Source organism: Dasypus novemcinctus, chromosome 31, assembly GCF_030445035.2.
Source record: "Dasypus novemcinctus isolate mDasNov1 chromosome 31, mDasNov1.1.hap2, whole genome shotgun sequence".
Lineage (NCBI taxonomy): Eukaryota > Metazoa > Chordata > Mammalia > Cingulata > Dasypodidae > Dasypus > Dasypus novemcinctus.
The window spans coordinates 34,749,775-34,768,689 of NC_080703.1; the positions used below are offsets into that span (position 1 = coordinate 34,749,775).

Here is an 18,915-nt window from a genome sequence, read left to right on the forward strand (position 1 = left end):
CCTCCTTGCAGTTAAACAGGACTAAGCAATTATTTCTGGCCGTGGGTTCTGGACAGAAGTAAAAGATGTCACTAACAGGTGAAAGCATTGAATTGCCAGTGGGAGACCCTCCACTGTCTACACCCTACCATGGCAACTGTAGCACTGTAAGATAGAAGCAGTCTAGAAGTCAAAAAGGGGGAGTGTGCTGACATCCCCACCAAATGGGGAACCTCCCTCACGCTTCATTCTTCTATCCATTACTGCTGTGCTAGGGTGGGCATAGCATTTTGCCCCAAACAAAACTTTTCTGAAAGACCTATGACCTTTGTAGATTATCCCAAGGGTAACATCAGTCTGAATGTTTAGGGATTACTGTTTAGCCTTTCTGGGCATTCCCCTATTTTGCTTCAGTTCTTGTATGAAAGCCAAAAAGGCTAAAGGAAATTAGGTCCTTCCTTAGGACCCAGGCAATCTGTCTGTAGACCCATGGCCTCTGAATCTCTCTATGTACTTTAGCCCTTCCAAACCAGAAAGGGATGGAATTTCCTTTCCATAGTATCTAAAATTATTCTTCTCACCATAATTATACTACAGTTAATCCTCGAAATTTGTTTTCTGTTATGTAAAACCCCAGCTTTATTAGTTTTCAGATAAGCTTTTAAGCACCTGAAAGCTTGGCTTTCAAGAGTATTGTCTAACTTAGGACTTTAAAAAAAATCTACTTTTTCAAACTTAAAGTTAAGCTCCTTGTTCTAAGCCTATCTCTAGTAATAAATTTCAGCCTTGTGGTCTAGTCTTAATGGCAGAAGGGGGAGGCTGTTGGGGATTCCAGGAATGGGAAAGAGAGTGAAGGAGCATGACTACATGACCAAAATAGAAAAAGGCACTGGATAACATTCAAGAAACTATTATAGTACTCTAATTACTAAAGGGCCATTAGAGAACGGTACCATTTCAGGGGAGAAGGGTATGAACCAAGTTTTCTAGAAATTAAAAAATTGTTTCTTCCATAGTTGTTAAAGACTATGATGAGTAAAAGACTAGAAGAAGCATGCTGAAAATGTGGAAAAGTTCCATAATTTTCTAGGGTTTGGACTAAATTATTAAAATTTTAAGGATGTTAGAAACAACACTAAATATGGTTTAGGAATAGTATTTATACAAGAGAATTTATGTATCTTGCATAAACCTTATATACAGTTACACGCAAGGCATTACATAGTCTTTATTGAAAGAGCGCATGTCTTTATAAGTATGTTTACTTTTGGAACTAAAACTTCACTGCTTATCAGTAGAGAGAGTCATGTCTCAATTAGTAGACTGCTGGCAGACCTCTGACAGCAAAATATATTTCACTCTAAGTTGTCATGATAGTTGGGAGAAAGCCATTTTCAATCTAGATATGATATTATGATAGTACCTGAAAGCAAAATCTGTACCCAATAGTTTAAATCATAAATGCAAGGTACTAATCTTTAACTATCCTAGGATATTAGCAACTCAATTGAGAGCATTTAACAAATGTAGGACAAATTTCCCTGTAGCTAAGCATTTAATTTTAATAAGGACTATTATGTTTCTATGTCTAAAAAAAGATTTAACTTTTGTTGAAAGTTAGCATGCTGCCAACTTTTCTTTCACTGTTAATTATTAGCTTTAAAAGAAACACATTGTTAGAAAGTGCATTTTAAGGAAAGGGAAACCCTGAGTTAGTGAGGCTTAAAAACATTCCAATAGAAGAATATATGAATCACACAGAACTGCTTTCTGTTATAGCACCATGATCAATTAGATCAGCCACAGCTGAAAAGCATTACTTAGTGTTGGCTGCCATAGGCAAGACTTTTTTCTTTCTTATCTGTATTCTACCATCAGTTTACCACTTTCCTATCCAAACAGTGCCTGAGGCTCTGCTAACCTTAAAAACAGAACTGAAAAGAAAACAACTTTAATAAACTAAGAACACAGTACCTTATCTATACATTAAGCAATAAACAGCAGCATTTGCTGCTCCACAAGATTGTGAAGGATATTTTATAAATTTTTTTTTTCTCTCCCCTTCCCCCCACACCCCGGTTGTCTGTTCTCTATGTCTATTTTCTTTGTCCCTTCTGTTGTCGTCAGCGGCACAGGAATCTGTGTTTCTTTTCGTTGTGTCATCTTGTGTCAGCTCTCCATGTGTGTGGCGCCATTCCTGGACAGGCTGCACTTTCTTTCGCGCTGGGCGGTTCTCCTTACGGGGCGCACTCCTTGCCCGTGGGGCTCCCCTATGCAGGGGACACCCCTGCGTGGCAGGGCACTCCTTGCGCGCATCAGCACTGCGCATGGGCCAGCTGCACACGAGTCAAGGAGGCCTGGGTTTGAACCGTGGACCTCCCATGTGGTAGACGGACGCCCTAACCACTGGGCCAAGTCCGCCACCCGATATTTTATAAATTTTTAAATGCTTAACATAATAAACAAAATTTATCAAGTTGGTGCTTTCTAATTTTTTGTCTTTTTCTTTTATTTCAATAACTTGTCCTTCCTACACCCATTTTCTTCCATGACTATTAATTTGTTAGTAATTAGTCAATGCTGTGAAGATGAAATTCAAGTTCCTTTAAAGGTGCATATCTAAAATGTGTCAATTTTGTGATTTCAATTATTAAAATACAAATTCTGAAGAATATTTTATCATGTTATTTTTAACCCACATATAGTACATGATAATCATATAACAAAATGATATATTAAAAATTGTGTATTGTATCTACTGTACTGAGTACTGCTAGATTCTATAAGATACTGTCTTCATTAAACGGTCCTAAATTTTAGTAGCCAATAGGAGTTTAAAACAAGTGACTAGCGGAAGCTAGTGGAAGAAAAACTCAATCATCAGGATTGTTGATGTGGATTTGGCCCAATGGATTGGGCGTCTGCCTACCACATAAGAGGTCTGTGGTTCAAACCCCAGGCCTCCTTGATCCATGTGGAGCTGGCCTACGTGCAGTGCTGATGCGCACAAGGAGTGCCCTGCCACACAGGGGTGTCCCCTGCATAGCGGAGCCCCACGCACAAGGAGTGCGCCCCATAAGGAGAGCCGCCCAGCGCGAAAGAAAATGCAGTCTGCCAAAGAATGGGGCCGCACACACGGAGAGCTTACACAAGATGACACAACAAAAAGAAACACAGATTCCCAGTGTCGCTGATAAGGATAGAAGCAGTCACAGAAGAACACACAGCGAATGGACACAGAGAGCAGACAACTGGGGGGGGGGTTGAAATTTCAACTTGGCCTAGTGTTGCAGGTGCCTAACAGTTACCTCCTGAGAGCCTCCATGTTGCTCAAATGTGGCCTCTCTCTAAGTCAAACTCAGCATATAAAGATATATTACCTTACCCCCAGTGTGGGACATGATTCCTGGGGATAAGCTCCCCCAGTACCGAGGAATTACTACCAAGCACTGGCTGGTGATGCAACTAGAAAAAGACCTTTAATAAAAGGGGGAAATGGAAAAGACAAATGAGTTTACATGGCTAAGAGACTTCAAAATGAGTCGGGAGGTCATCAAGGGGTGGCGCTTACGCACGACTCAGCAGGATTTCAGACAGCCAAAGTAGATACTACCCCAGCTAGTGGTGCTCCTAAGGGCTATGGAGACACCCAGGTCTTCCAGTCATGGCAGATGGTTCCGGAGTTTGGTGTCTTGCCAATGGGCCCTACTTTGGAATTTGTGCTCCTGAGTGTGATGAAGTTGGACTCAGAGGTGACTTCTCTACACATGCCTCTTCTGTCCCTTTTATTGAACCTGTGGTTGGTGCTGGGGTTGGTGTAGGCCCAGGAGACGAATCTCTGGGCTGTCCATGGGCTGGGCTCTGAGCCTCAGCGGTGTTACAGCACCTACTCTCCAGTTTGTTGGACTTACCCAGGTCAGGTGACAGAGAGATGAGGATGGACAACTACCACACAAAGGAACTGAAAGTCTACAGCTGTGGGCACGTGCATCCCATCCACCAGCCATATGGGATCAAAGCCCCCTCCCAACTGAGAGGTGAAGTGGACATTGCTACCCCAGGGTCCTCAGGATGGAGGAATAAAATATGGATGAGAATGGACTTACTGGTATTCTACTATAGAATTATTTTGACTCTTGCAATGGAAGAAATTATGCCATTGATGTGGAGACAGTGGCCACGGGAGTTGCTGAAGGCAGGAAGCAGGTAAAGGAGGTGTGATATGGGGAAATTTTTGGGACTTGGAGTTGTCTTGAATGATATTTTAGGGACAGAGGCAGGACATTATATACCCTGCCATAATACAGTGAATGAATTTGGAAAGAGTGTAAACTACAATGTAAACTATAATCTATGTTGTGCTCCAAAATGTACTTCATCAATTGCAATGAATATTCCACACTGATGAAAGAAGGTGCTGATCTGGGAAAAGTGGGGGGTGTGGGGAATGGGGCATATGGGAACCTCTTATATTTTTTAATATAACATTTTGTGTGATCTACGTATCTTTTAAAAATAAACAAAATACATTAAAAAAAAAAAAAGAGGGAAATGGACTTGGCCCAGTGGTTAGGGCATCCGTCTACCACATGGGAGGTACGCGGTTCAAACCCCGGGCCTCCTTGACCCGTGTGGAGCTGGCCCATGCGCAGTGCTGATGCACTCAAGGAGTGCCCTGCCACGCAGGGGTGTCCCCACGTAGGGGAGCCCCGCACGCAAGGAGTGCGCCCGTAAGGAGAGCCGCCCAGCGTGAAAGAAAGTGCAGCCTGCCCAGGAATGGCGCCGCCCACACTTCCCGTGCCGCTGACGACAACAGAAGCGGACAAAGAAACAAGACAACAAGACGGGGCGGGGGAGGGGGGGATTAAATAAATAAATAAATAAATAATCTTTAAAATAAAAAAAAGAGAGAGACTGTTGTAACTTGACCCTTCCCAATGTATAGCTATTTAGTTTCCTGTTTGCTATAACCACATTTATATCCAGCTTACAAAGTCATGTGCAGTTTTAAGTGCACTTTTAGTCATGTGGTCACAGTGGGTGCATCTCTAGTCAGAGGATAAACTAGAGTAGTGCAAACAAGTGCAGATGGTTAGGGCGTCTGCCTACCACATGGGAGGTGCGCGGTTCAAACCCCAGGCCTCCTTGACCCGTGCGGAGCTGGCCCATGCGCAGTGCCGATGTACGCAAGGAGTGCCGCGCCACGCAGGGGTGTCCCACGCGTAGGGGAACCCCATGTACAGGGAGTGTGCCCCGTAAGGAGAGCCGCCCAGCGCGAAAGAAAGTGCAGCCTGCCCAGGAATGGTGCCGCCCACACGGCAAGCTGACACAGCAAGATGACGCAAGAAAAAAACACAGATTTCTGTGCCGCTGACAACAGAAGCAGACAAAGAAGATGCAGCAAATAGACAACCTGGGTGGAGGGGAAGGGAGAGAAATAAATAATCTTTTTTTTTTTTTTAATTATATACTTCGGGCAGAGTCTATAGTTGAGCTCAGACATTAGAACTCGATATATTAAATATTCTTTTCTCCTTCCCACCATTTTCTCATCTATCAAGCATTTACTCATCACATATCAAAACTTAATAATACAATACCATCATCAAGGAGTTCAGTCTAGATAGAGGAAGATACGCACACATTAACAAACAACTGGAGAGCAGTATGGTAAGTCTACAAGACCGTGGAATAAAGATAAAAGAGAATTAGTATTGTAAAAGAGCCAGGGCCTTTAGAAGTCATCACAAAGGTCCTGAGCTTAGTGTTCCACTAAGACAGTAAATGGTATCACTAGCAGGCTTTTCCTTTAAGAAAAATTTTTAGCATGCTTAAATCACAATTCAATAATTTGCATGGGATCCTAATGTGAAGACTGTCTCTAATAAAACATGTATACACAGTCCTCACTGTGCACTTCTTTATACTTCCTCACTTACCTCACACCATGCTATCTCATTAATACCCATACTTTAATTCTGCATGGCTTCATCCATTCACTCATTCTTGCAAAGGGTAATGCAGGGAAAGAAACTCAGAAAGGCAGCTGGAAGTGAAGACAGGTGTGGCGGTAATTTTTTTTATTCAAAAAAAGGGTTCCAAAGCATTACACTGCTTCATAAAACCTGCCCCAAATTACATTATGACTAAGATGCAAGGATTTTGTGGCTCTAAAGCTTTTGACATGAGCATTTAGTTTCCTTATTATAGATAGTGGGAAATGCCCAATAAGTAACATCTGGGTAAGGTTTTGGGAGTTTTTGAGACAGGCTTTTAAGAGTCTTAGGTTAGAAAAGAGGGAGTGTGCAGACTTTCTCTATAGTGAAATGACAAGGAAATGAAACGTCTGAACCAGGTAGCCAAAACTACTTCTGTTAGAAGAAAAATTGGTTGAACAAAATCAATGACAGGATTAGACACCCTCAGATCTGGAAAAAGAAAATCATCAGAAAGTAAACTTGCATTCTATGTGATCTATAAACTTTGATAAAAATAAAAGTGTTAAAAAAATAAATAAAAGACAAGCAACCCATATTAAAATGGGCAAAAGACCTGATTAGGTATTTTTTCAAGAAGGAAATACGAAATAACAAAAAAGTATATGAAAAATGTTCAACTTCACCAGCTATGAGGGAAATGCAGATGAAAACTATACTGACTTATCATTTCACACCTTCTAGAATACCATTATTAAAATGTTACTAGAAGGAAAGCCAAGAGCTTAACGTGGGAATGTATAAGGTAGTTAAACCTCATGTAAAATATGAACAAAGGTGATATTGCATATATAAGACAGTTTTTAAAAATATAAATAAAAATATCCTAGAGAGAGGGAAAAAGAAGAGTAGCAATGCACACCAGGTGAGGGATACAGGAATTGAGAGATAGACGAGTTTGTTTTTTGTTTTTGTTTGTTTGTTTGTTTATAATTATTGGAATCATGAAAGTGCTCTGGGAGTGACTGGGGTGATGAATGTACAAACGTGATTATACCAAATAACATTGACTGTACTCTTTGAATGGATTTATGCTTTACTAGGTATAATAAAATTGAAAAAACATTGAACTATTAAAAAAAAAAGTGAACTTGTGGAATAATTAGCATAGTAAGTCATTTGCCAATTTAAAGACTGTTGATTTGAAAGCAAGATTTAGTTGGTATTTCTGGATTTTTTAAAAATTCATTTTAATTTAAAAAGTAATAAATGTTTTCAGTCCAAACTGAAAACTATACAAATGCCTAAAAACAAAAGAATGGATAAATTATGATATATTCACACACTGAACTACACAACAATTTAGCTGAGTTTTAATTTAGCTGCGTTTTAATCAGAAGACAGCACTAATCTCGATAATTCCCATCTCAATAGCAGATCTCTTGGCTTGAATGATACAGCTAATTGCTTCTTTCCAGAGCCTGTGGTTCAATGTGCTCCTTTCCAGAAAAATACGTTAGAAGCTCTGCTCTTGAGGTTTGAAAAAGCCACCTCAGAAGAAAGGAAAACATAATATTTTTTATCTTTAATTAAAACAAAAATATATGCTGATATAGTTTATTGAATGTCATTATTTTCTTGTTCACATTCTTATTTGAAAATGTACTCCTTCTGTTTAAATCATTCTAGATGATTTTAAAAGTATTTGAGATGTATGGTTGTAATTTCCTCACTTACTGTGGGTTTTTTTTAGTTTTGGAATTTTTGGTCATTAAAAAGAATGAAGCATAAATATTTTGGACTGTTTTTTGTACAATGAAATCCTTTTCTACGAATAGGTACTACAAAACTACTTAAGTGTAGTATATTGGCATACCAATGGCTATGTCCCATCATTAGTGATGGAGAAAGAGGTCATGAGAAAACAGAAGAAATCCCAGGATAAAGGCTTTTACTTGAAAGCCTACCTCATGAGCTCAAAAAACAAAAAAAATGGGAAAAAAAATCACTTAGAAAGCACTATAAAGAGTTTTACCATAATAAAGAAGACGAGGAAACCTTTTAAACCTCTTTGAAAAGGAAAAACCTGTACATATTATTTTATTACTAAAATCAGTATGTACTGATACACCTTTCAATTTAAGATGGTCTGGGAAGGGACAGAATCTGAATCTTCTCTAAATAATATAGAGGCAAGTAAATACTGATCTTTCTGTGTGGACAAAATGGAACAAGTGAAACTTTTCATTAACAAATGATACAATTGAAAGAACATGGGATTTGAAGTCAGGTTTTAGTTCTCACTAGTGTGTAACTAAGTAACTTCCAGTTATATAGGATGAGCAGAACACAATATATTTGTAACCTATATAAATGACCTTAGAAAAGTCATAGTTTCTATAGAAAAGCACACGGTCCTGTCAACTTTATTATGAACAAGACCTTTAACTTCTTTCTTTGTAAAGAAAATGCCTCTATTCTTATAACCACGAAAATTAGAGGCACCAGGCACAACATGTATTTTTAAATGATAAACAGACAAAAAACTAGAAACTCCTCAACCCCGTTAAAGAAATGCTGAATCTCTGATTAATTTTCTTTGTTTCAAACCAGTATAACAACTTTAAGAAGACCCCTTCAGAGGGGGGCAGATTTGAGATTGATTAGATCTCCTGTCTTCTGCCAGCTAATAAAGCCTCTTTTCCTTCCCGGCCTAGTTTCAGGTGTCTGTCTATTCTGCTGCATGGAGCGACAAGCCCATGGACCATTTTGGTCTCTTTCAGTTCCTTAACCATCATCTGTGAAATGGGAAGACGACTTTTAAACGGTAAACTATCCACTACCAGATGTTCCTACTACTACTCGATATTACTAGCAATACTAAAAATAAGCAGGATTATAAATGGTTCAGGTATTTTAATACTGCCATTTACCAAAGTGACTACTTTACACAAAATGAATGCTGAGGAGGCTTTATAGCATCCTAATTTTTTCTCTTGCAGGTAAAAAAATATGTGAGTCAAAAAGTCAGGTATTGTAAAAAAAAAAAAAGAGAGAGAGGGAGGGGGAGGGGAGGGGGAGGGGGAGGGGGAGGAAGAGGAGGGGGAGGAGGGGGAGTGGGGGAGGGGGAGGAGGAGGGGGAGGAGGGGGGAGGAGGAGGGGGAGGAGGGGGAGGAGGAGGAGGGGGAGGAGGGGGAGGAGGAGGGGGAGGAGGAAGAAAAAGAAAAAAAGAGACAGATGCTGTGGTTTTAGGCCAGAAAACCTGTCATAAGATTCCCCTTCCCCACTGCTGACCTGGAACATCAAAATCTATTTCAGCCCTAATAATTCTCACGGAATAAAATACCTAAGGTTGGTCACTCAACTGTCCTGTAACTTACTCCTACAGGCTTCTAACCTTCCAAAGAAACAGAGATAAATATCACATATGACAAGTATTGGGACTTGCAGATAGAGAAGGATGGAGTGGGGAAGGGAAGAAGCAGCAGAAAGAAAGTAATATTATTACATTTATCCTAATCCTTTTTCACAAATCTCTGCTTCAGAATAAATATTTTTTATCACCTGTATAAGAAAATGCACAGCTATATTTTCCAAAGCTAATACCATGCACATCTGTCATCACTTTTTAAGAAAGTATCAAAGGAGTCTTTAAAAAGTATCCATTTTCTCTAAAAGTATTATCAAAGTGATTTCAAACTTCAGTGAACTATCTCTAGTTGACACCTAGAAGTGGGCCCAGAGGTAACTAAATACTACCACTTTCCTCAAATAAAAAAATCACATGAGCATTGCTAGACAGAGATACCCATATCTACAAAAACACACACACAAAAAACAAAAACCCAGCAGTTAGGAAGCTCCATATCCAAATGCAATAATTCTCCTTAGCTTAGTTTTCTGTCGCAAATGTGGCTCTTCCTTTCATTATATCAGTCCTGTCTGCTTAGTTCCTCTTCTTGTAAATGTCTTAAAACATACGCTAATTAGGTTTTAATAGCCATATAATTTTAGTGGTTTTTCCTTCAATGATTTCTTTATTTTAATGACTGTCTTGTATGCATTTTCATTCTTGATGTGGCAAGATATAAATTAACAAAGCACTGAATATACCAAACATAAAGGAACAGCATTAGCTGATAATGATAAAATTATATAGATAAAGCCTTGGGGATGACTCAGAGCCAAAAAGAAAAACACATGCCCTACTTTCTCTCTGACCTTCCTCTTAATAGCTTTTAAAATTTGAAATCTGCACTAAGGTGGCTGACCCAGATAGCCAACCAAGCCCCTAGATCGGGTGTTCTTAACAAGGGGTCTGTGAGCTTGAATTGAGATTTTAAAAAACATTCCTGTGGGGACGTTTTCTTGTGGTTGTGATATATTTATTAAATAATACACAGTATAGTGTAGACTTAGTAAGGGGTCCATGGTTTTTACTTGACTGTCAAAGGGATCCATGGAACAAGAAAGGTTACCCCTGTCCAACATCATTACGTTTGCCCCAATACAAAATAAAGCCTGCCTGCCCTAAACCCTCCCCTACTGGATAGACAAACTGCTGTCCAATCAACAGGAGTCAAACTAACTTACTTAATGTCAATAAAAGTCACTTGCCTTCCCTAGAAGCTGCTTCCATTTTTTTCCTTAAGAGTTACGGCTCTTCCTTGCTGCAGCAAAACTTTGGTATACCAAATAAAACCCTGTAATCTGTGTTTTAATTTTGTCCTTCAACAATGTAATTATTCCACAACGCTCCCCACACATTTCAAATTTAAAAATCAATTACTTTAGAGCCATGTCAAGAAGCACAGGGTTTAGAAGTGGGGAAATGCATTGAAATTATTCAGTCTAACGCCCTCCTCTGTAAAATTATTTAAGAAGTCAGTTTCATTAAATTTTCACCTTCCTACTGTCTTTTCTTAAGCAAAGGAGACAGAAATACGCAGATTATCATGTGTTCCTTTTGAAATTTAAGTTAAATCATGGCACTCCTCTGTGAAAACCCTCCGGTGACTTCCCATCTCACGTATAGCAAAGTTCTTACAATGGCCTACATGATTCAACATGATGTCCTCCCTGTGCTTTCTCTCTGACCTCATCTCCTCCATTCTCCCCTCCGACTCTCTCTGCTCTAGCCACATTGGTCTCCTTGATATTCCTCGAACATGCTAAGCATGCCCTTTTTTGCTTGAGACACTTCTCTCAGTGAAATGAGCAGAGTTTGCTCTATCACCATCTTCATGTCTAAGCTCAAATGTCACATTATCAGAAAGGCCTTGGGGAAGTGGACTTGGCCCAATGGATAGGGCATCCGCCTACCATATGGGAGGTCCAGAGTTCAAACCCCGGGCCTCCTTGACCCGTGTGGAGCTGGCCCATGTGCAGTGCTGACGCGCACCAAGGAATGCCGTGCCAAGCACGTGTAGGGGAGCCCCATGTGCAAGGAGTGCGCCCTGTAAGGAGAGCCACCCAGCGCAAAAGAAAGTGCAGCCTGCCCAGGAACGGCACCACATGCACGGAGAGCTGACACAGCAAGATGATGCAACAAAAAAGAAACGCAGATTCCCGGTGCTGCTGATAAGGATAGAAGCGGTCACAGAAGAACACACAGCGAATGGACACAGAGAACTGGGGCGGGGCGGGGAGAGAAAGAAAAAAAAAAAATAGAAAGGCCTTGTCTGATCACCCTACAGGAAATGACAACCTCAACAATCCTCCATCTACTGGTGATACCTATCCCTGCTCCCCTTCCCAGCTTGACTTTGCTCCAAAGCATTTATTACTTTCTGGCATGTTATACAGTGTACTTGTTCATTTTCTTCTTTCTCCAATAGAATATAAACTCTATGACAGCATGTTTGTTTTTATTTTGTGTATGTTTGTGTTTTTGAAGTATCAAGGCCAGGGATGGAACCCTAGACCTCGTATGTGGGAAGCTGGCACTCAACCACTGAGCCACATTGGCTTCCCTGAGTTGGTTTTTCATTGGTTTAGTTGTTTCTCTTTTTGTTTTTAGGCAGCACCAGGGACCGAACCAGGACCACCCATGTGGGAAGCAGGCACTCAACTACTTGAGTCACATCCGCTCCCATAGCATGTTTTTGCTCCTCCTGTTTTGTTCAATTCTATGTCCCCAACACCCAAACAATACTTGACAGTGATGACCTCCGGACTCATTTTGAAGTCTCCTAGCCATATAAACTCATTTGTCTTTTCCATTTACTCCTTTTACTGAAGGTCTTTTCCCAGTGACATCACCAGCCGGTGCTTGGTAGCAATCCCTCGGTATCAGGGAGTCTCATCCCTAGGAGTCACGTTCCACGCTGGGGGTAGGGTAATGCATTTATATGCTGAATTTGGCTTAGAGAGTGGCATTTTTAATGTAGCGTTCTATGTGCCTCAAAAATACTTTTTTTTTTTTGCCAGAAAAAAGTCTTCTGCTACTCTTTTTCAATGCACTCAAAAAAGCCAAACCATATCCATAACTGTGTAAACTTGAATGGATAAGGAATTGCTTTTTTAAAAAAAAGATTTATTTATTATTTATTTAAATCTCCTTCACCCCCCACCCTGGTTGTCTGTTCTCTGTGCCTATTTGCTGCGTCGTCTTCTTTGTCCGCTTCTGTTGTTGTCAGCAGCACGGGAATCTGTGTTTCTTTTTGTTGTGTTATCTTGCTGAGTCAGTTCTCCGTGTGTGCGGCACCATTCTTAAGCAGGCTGCACTTTCACACTGGGCGGCTCTCCTTACGGGGCGCACTTCTTGCGCGCAGGGCTCCCCTACACGGGGCACCCCTGCGTGGCATGGCACTCCTTGCGCGCATGAGCACTGTGCATGGGCCAAATCCACACAGGTCAAGGAGCCCGGGGTCTGAACTACAGCCCTCCCATGTGGTAGACGGACACCCTAAGCACTGGGCCAAGTCTGCTTCCCAGGAATTGCTTTTTAAGGATGAGCAAAGAAAGTGGTTTCTTGAGATGGAATCTACTCCTGTGGAAGATGCTGTCAACATTGTTGCAATGATAAAAAAGGATTTAGAATATTACATAAACTTAGTTGATTAAGCAGCAGTAGGGTTTGAGGGGATTGACTTCAATTTTGAAATAAGTTTTCCTGTGGGTAAAACTCTATCAAATAGCATCACATGCTAAAAGGAAATCTTTCATGAAAGGAAGAATCAGATAATGTGGCAAACTTCACTGTCTTGTTTTAAGAAATTGGCACTGCCACCCCAACCTTCAGCAACCATCACACCCTGATCAGTCAAGAATTACCAATATCAAGACAAGACCCTCTACCAACAAAAAAATTATGACTCACTGAATGCTCAAATGATGGTTAGCAATTTTTAGCAATGAAGTACTTTTTACATTAAGTATAGTCATTGCTTTTTAGACATAATGGTATCGCACATAACAGAATACCAGATAAATTAAACATAACTTTTACATACACTGGGAAACCAAAAAAATCGTCTAACTTTCTTTATTGCAATATTTGCTTTATTGTAGTGGTCTGGAAACAAACCTATAATATCTCTGAGGTATGCCTCTATTAACCATCAGGTAATAACTGGAATAAATATAAAACTCCATCCAGTGAGAACAGAATACACATTCTTTTAAAGTGCCCATGAAACATTCACAAAGACAGTCCATATTCTGGGCCATAATACAAACTTCAAAAAATTTTAAAGAACTGAAATCATATAGAGTGTTCTCTAGCTATAAAGGAGTCAAATTAGAAACCAATACCATAAGATAACAGAAAAATCTCCAAACACTTAGAAATTAAACAACTTACTTCTAAATTATTCCTGGGTCAAAAAGAAAGTCTCAAATGAAATAAAGAAAAATAAAAAGAACTAGATGAAATGAAAATACACCAGATCAAAATATATGAGGATTGGGGTAAAAATAGATGAATCTCCAGTATAGACTATTACAAATAATTTACATAGATTCTGCCCCATCGAGGAGACAGCATTATTCCCTATTCACAAATACTATATATAGTGACTCCTCCCAAAGATTACAGTATGAAAGAGGAGAAGAGGGTAAGTTTACAGTGGAAAAAGTAGACAAACATGGCAATACCTATGCCATGTGCTCAAGCTTAACATTATCAGTGATAATGCATGTTGACTGTATGAACCCTTGATATAATGTGATGAAAATGGCACTTTACCTCTGCAGGTTTCCTGCCCAAAACCATAAACCCTAGACTGATTATAAGAAAAACATTAGACAAATTCCCAATAAGGGACATTCTACAAAATACATGATCAGCTCTCCTCAAAAACTGTCAAGATCATCAAAAACAAGGAAAATCTGAGAAACTTTTAAGTCTAGAAGAAGCTAAGGAGATACGAGAACAAAATGTAATGCAGTATCCCAGACTAGAAACCTGGGACAGAAAAAAAAATTAGGTAGAAACTAAGGAAACCTAAATAAAGTATGGACTTTATTTAATAACATGACTGCTGATTCATTTAATTGTGATGAATGTATAATACTAATTCGCATATCCACCTTGGTCTTAGGAAATGTACATGGCAGTATTAAGTGTTCAAAGAGCATGATGTATACAACCCACATTCAAGTGTTCAGAAAATGGATTGATAAACAGATTAAAAGGCAGATGGACAGATAGGGTAACGTAGCAAATGTGGGAAAATGTTAAAGTTGGTGGATCTGGGCATCTGGAGGAGAAAGGGATAGGGATATTTTAGAATTATCTGTACAGGATTTATATTAGTTTTATAACTGTCCTGTAAGCTTGAAAGTATTTCAAAATAAAAATGTAAAAAAAAAAAAAAAAAGAATCTCCCAGCCAACATTCAAAACTGTGAGAAATGAAAAGTATATAGATATATATTAGCAAATCAAATCCAATAATATATAAAATGAATCATACACCATGACACCATGACCAAGTAGGATTTACTACAGGTGTGCAAGGCTAGTTCAACATTTGAAAATCAATCAATGCAATCCATTCTATCAAGAGACTAAAAAAGAAAAACCATATGGATACATAATATGACAAAAAAAAGTATCTGACAAAATCCAACGCCCATTCATGATAAAAACTCACAGCAAACTAGGAATAAAGGAGAACTTCCTTAACTTGACAAAGAACATTTACCAAAAACCTACAGCTAAAGCTGTACTTAATGTTAAAAGACTGAATGTTTTCCTCCTAAGACTGTGAACAACACAGATTTTTGCTCTCACCACTCTTATTCAACATAGTACTGGAAATTCTAGCCACTGCAATTAGGCACATGTTGGAGAATAAATTAGATTTTTTTAAAACTCTAAAACATTTCTTTAAATTAATATGTTCTACTTTGAAAATCACAAGTAAGTACTAACTGAATTACCTGGTGGCCAACTAACATATCAATTATATGAATAAACCACCCAGGTGCCAGAGTAGCATAAAAGAAGGATTAAAAACAATTTAGTGGTATAACACTATTGTTCTCTTTTTCAAATACGTTAAATCCTTTCTTAATTTACGTACTCCTATTGAGGAAGAATAAATAAATGCCTTGGGCAAAGCTATCTGACTTCAAATATGTTTTCTGAGTCTAGGATATTAATTTTATCTGATTGTAGAAAGAATTATGCAAATAAATTGAACAGATAATTTAGAGCACTTTAGAATCTTACACCATTTACCTTAGAATTTAACTAGTTCAATCCCAATGTAAAAAGCTGGTGGACAATAAAGCAGTCATACAGATTTTCTGTGTATTCCTCCAAGAAAGGCACTTTGTCTTGTCTAATTTCAAATTACTCATTTAGGAGGCACACAAATCCCTTTTCTTTGTAATTTCTATACTATCCAATATATAACATGGACTATATAAACTCTAATCCCTCTTTTACTTACATTATCAAATTTTGAAGACAGTTACCACCTTTTTACCACTTCAGCTATGTAAATTTACTGTTTAAAATTTCTGAGAATAAATGTTTACTTCCATATAATACATGAAGAATTGCTTCAAACTCCTATTTTCTAAAAGCTTTGAAGTGTGCTAATAGAAACTAAAGAGTTCACGCAATTAACAGTATATTTACAGTTGTGAAAGAAGTATACCAAGTTCAGCTCTGAAATATATATGTACAAAATTAACTTAAATTTTATAAACTATTTTTAAAAATCATTTCTGAATTCTGAACATTTTAGGAGGTAGTCTCCACTCTGAATAAACTGAAGAAAGGCTGTCTACTGCGGTGTTTGTTTCACCCCATACTTACTGTATTAGAATATAAGTGGTAGTATCCTAGTAATCTAAATTTTTAACAAGATCCCCGTGAGTTTTTATATCTAATTAAGAATGAGATCATTTGTTCTGTTGTAAGCTACCATTTAATGTACAAGCAGGATCTTTTCATTTTTCAAGAGTGATAGAGCTTCAAGATTGCTTAAAATAGATTAAGATGGTAAGTACAAATTACACCAAAGTGACAGGCAGTGAAGATGGTGGGAATTCCTTGGGAGACCTCCTTGTTATCAATGGCCCATGAAAGATAAGGCTCTCCAGACAGAGCCAGGAGGGATCTACAGACATGACCACAGCTAGGCCCTGATGACAGTCTGCCTGGCCATCAGTAAGGCCATCTGTGCTACTCTCCATTATCTCCGCCAATGGAAGCAGACTGAGTCACTCTCCAATTAGTTGTTGCTGTCTAATTAGCTTGCATACCAACAGAAACAGCACCATTGAGAAAATTCGACAACCTCTCATCTAAACCTAATATTTAAATTCCTTGCTATGGCAGTTTGAAATTCTATTACAAATTCCAAAAAGAGAAAGATTATGTTTTTTAACTAATCCATTACTGTGGGTGTGAGACTTCTGACTAGACTACGTCAGTGAGGAGTGACTCAGATTGAGTCTCTGCCTTCTTGCTGGGTCTGATATAAATGGAGACACAAAGCGAGACACACACACACCAAGAAAGGGAGCTGCCTTTTTCTTTTTTGAAGATTTTTTTATTGATTTATTGATTTCTCTCCCCTTCCTCCCATGCCCCCGGCCCCGGTTGTCTGTTCTCTATTTGCTGCGTCTTCTTTGTCCGCTTCTGTTGTCGTCAGTGGCATGGGAATCTGTGTTTCTTTTTGTTGTGTCATCTTGTTGTGTCAGCTCTCCTTGTGGGAGGCGCCATTCTTAGGCAGGCTGCACTTTCTTTCACGCGGGGAGGCTCTCCTTACGGGGCGACACCCCTGCGTGGCAGGGCACTCCTGGCGTGCATCAGCACTGCACATGGGCCAGCTCCACACGAGTCAAGGAGGCCCGGGGTTTGAACCGAGGACCTCCCATGTGGTAGACAGACGCCCCAACCACTGGGCCAAGTCCGTTTCCTGGGAGCTGCCATTTTTGATCCCACCATGTGAGAGAGGACTACGCCACCTACAGCTGCAGAAAGGCAGAGACAAGCTCTATGCCTGGTTGCCCACAACTGAGCTCCAGGAGATGGCAGATTCTGGGGGAGAAGACAAGGATCAGCAGCTGTGTAGCAAGACCCCAGAATCAACAGTAGCTGGCTTTGGCAAGAAAGCATCTTTGATGGTGCCTTGATTTAGACATTTCATGGTCTTAGAACTGTAAGCTTTTACCCTAAATAAAATTCCCATTATAAAAGCCAATCCATTTCTGGTACTTTTCATTGGCAATGCTTTGGCAAATAAGACACCTTGCATCAACTAATTTAGAGCTATGTGGCAGGGTATCTGCCCTTTTGCCTGCCTACATACCAATTTTCTGACTACTATTCTGTCTTATACTTTGGCAAAATATAAGCACTGGCATGTCATTTTCTTTTCTTTATTATTGTACCCAATTATTCTGAAATACTGCATTGATTTTCATATTGCATCACAAAAAATAAAACATTTTTGTCATGTGTCATCTCCTCAGTATCCACTGCTCTGTTTCTGAATATTAGGACCAATGCTCTATGTTTACGGCAATAAAGCAAGAAATAAGTCAGTTATTATGTTTAGCAATCATTGTCAAATAAGAAATCAGTATATTCCTGTCATCCTATAACTGAGAGAAATCTGGAATGACAATTCATGAAACAAGAATTCTGTAAAGGCTCATCTTTACAAGATCCTAGCCCATTCCAACTCCTAATTTACACACGAAAAAAAAAATGGTCAGAATCTTATGAGCAGGTTCACAATACTTTTTTCACATGGATAAGAGGTTTTATTAGTCAACAATGAAAACGGTTTTCAGTCTTGCCCAGAGCTGATGAGATGACACAAAAGCTAGAGTTATCACTTTTATAATTCTTAACACCTATTTCATCAGAATATCTCCTCTTATTTCAGGTCATCATTGATTTTCACGACTTCAGAAGGACTGTAATTCCACCCTCAGTGCCAGCTCCACCCCAATATTCCTACCTGATACCTACCCAAGAATTCTATAAAATGTTGCTTGTCCAAGTACTCAGTATTGATTCTTTTAATGGTATATATGGCCCAAAAGAGACAATGAGCACTTTACTAGGCAGCTGTGTTTGCCTTGTGAAGAGGCAAAATAAGAGAAAAAGAAGTTATATATCTTCACTGTCTGAAAGAACAGAAAAAGCAATTCCAGAATAACTTTCTGGCTACAGTCTCTAACACTAACTGCACTCACAAACAAAACTGACTGTAAGTACAATAAGCAATCTAATTTTTATTGGCTTATAAAAGTATTTCTCCTAGATATAAAGCTACTTACAGAGTTTCTCATTAGTAAAATGGAGTGGAAGATTATGGGAGGGAAGGGGAAGCAGTATATCAGATTCTATATTGCAGATTGAACTATATGCCATTAAAAGACTTTTGCAAAATCTTTGAAGCCAAAACAATTTATGACCTCCAACTTTTAAAAAAGTACACTTGACATCAATCATAATCTTCCTCTCACTAAATAATCAATATTCCTATTTAAGTGATTTAGAAAAGGCAAGTGACAGAAACACCTTA

General features: G+C 39.0%; 1 protein-coding gene and 1 long non-coding RNA gene across 2 annotated transcripts in view; one reads left to right on the forward strand and one right to left on the reverse strand.

The window, feature by feature from the left end:
- Nucleotides 1-18,417, forward strand: part of LOC105745911 (uncharacterized) — a 36,689-nt gene extending 18,272 nt beyond the window's left edge. Inside the window, exons 2-3 of the long non-coding RNA XR_001118480.4 lie at nt 8,633-8,742; nt 18,271-18,417. This is a non-coding gene — a long non-coding RNA (uncharacterized lncRNA). The remainder of the gene's footprint in view (nt 1-8,632; nt 8,743-18,270) is intronic.
- The window catches only part of UBE2E2 (ubiquitin conjugating enzyme E2 E2), a 368,066-nt gene that overhangs the window by 214,720 nt on the left and 134,431 nt on the right, over nt 1-18,915 (reverse strand). The gene's annotated exons all lie outside the window — the stretch shown is intronic.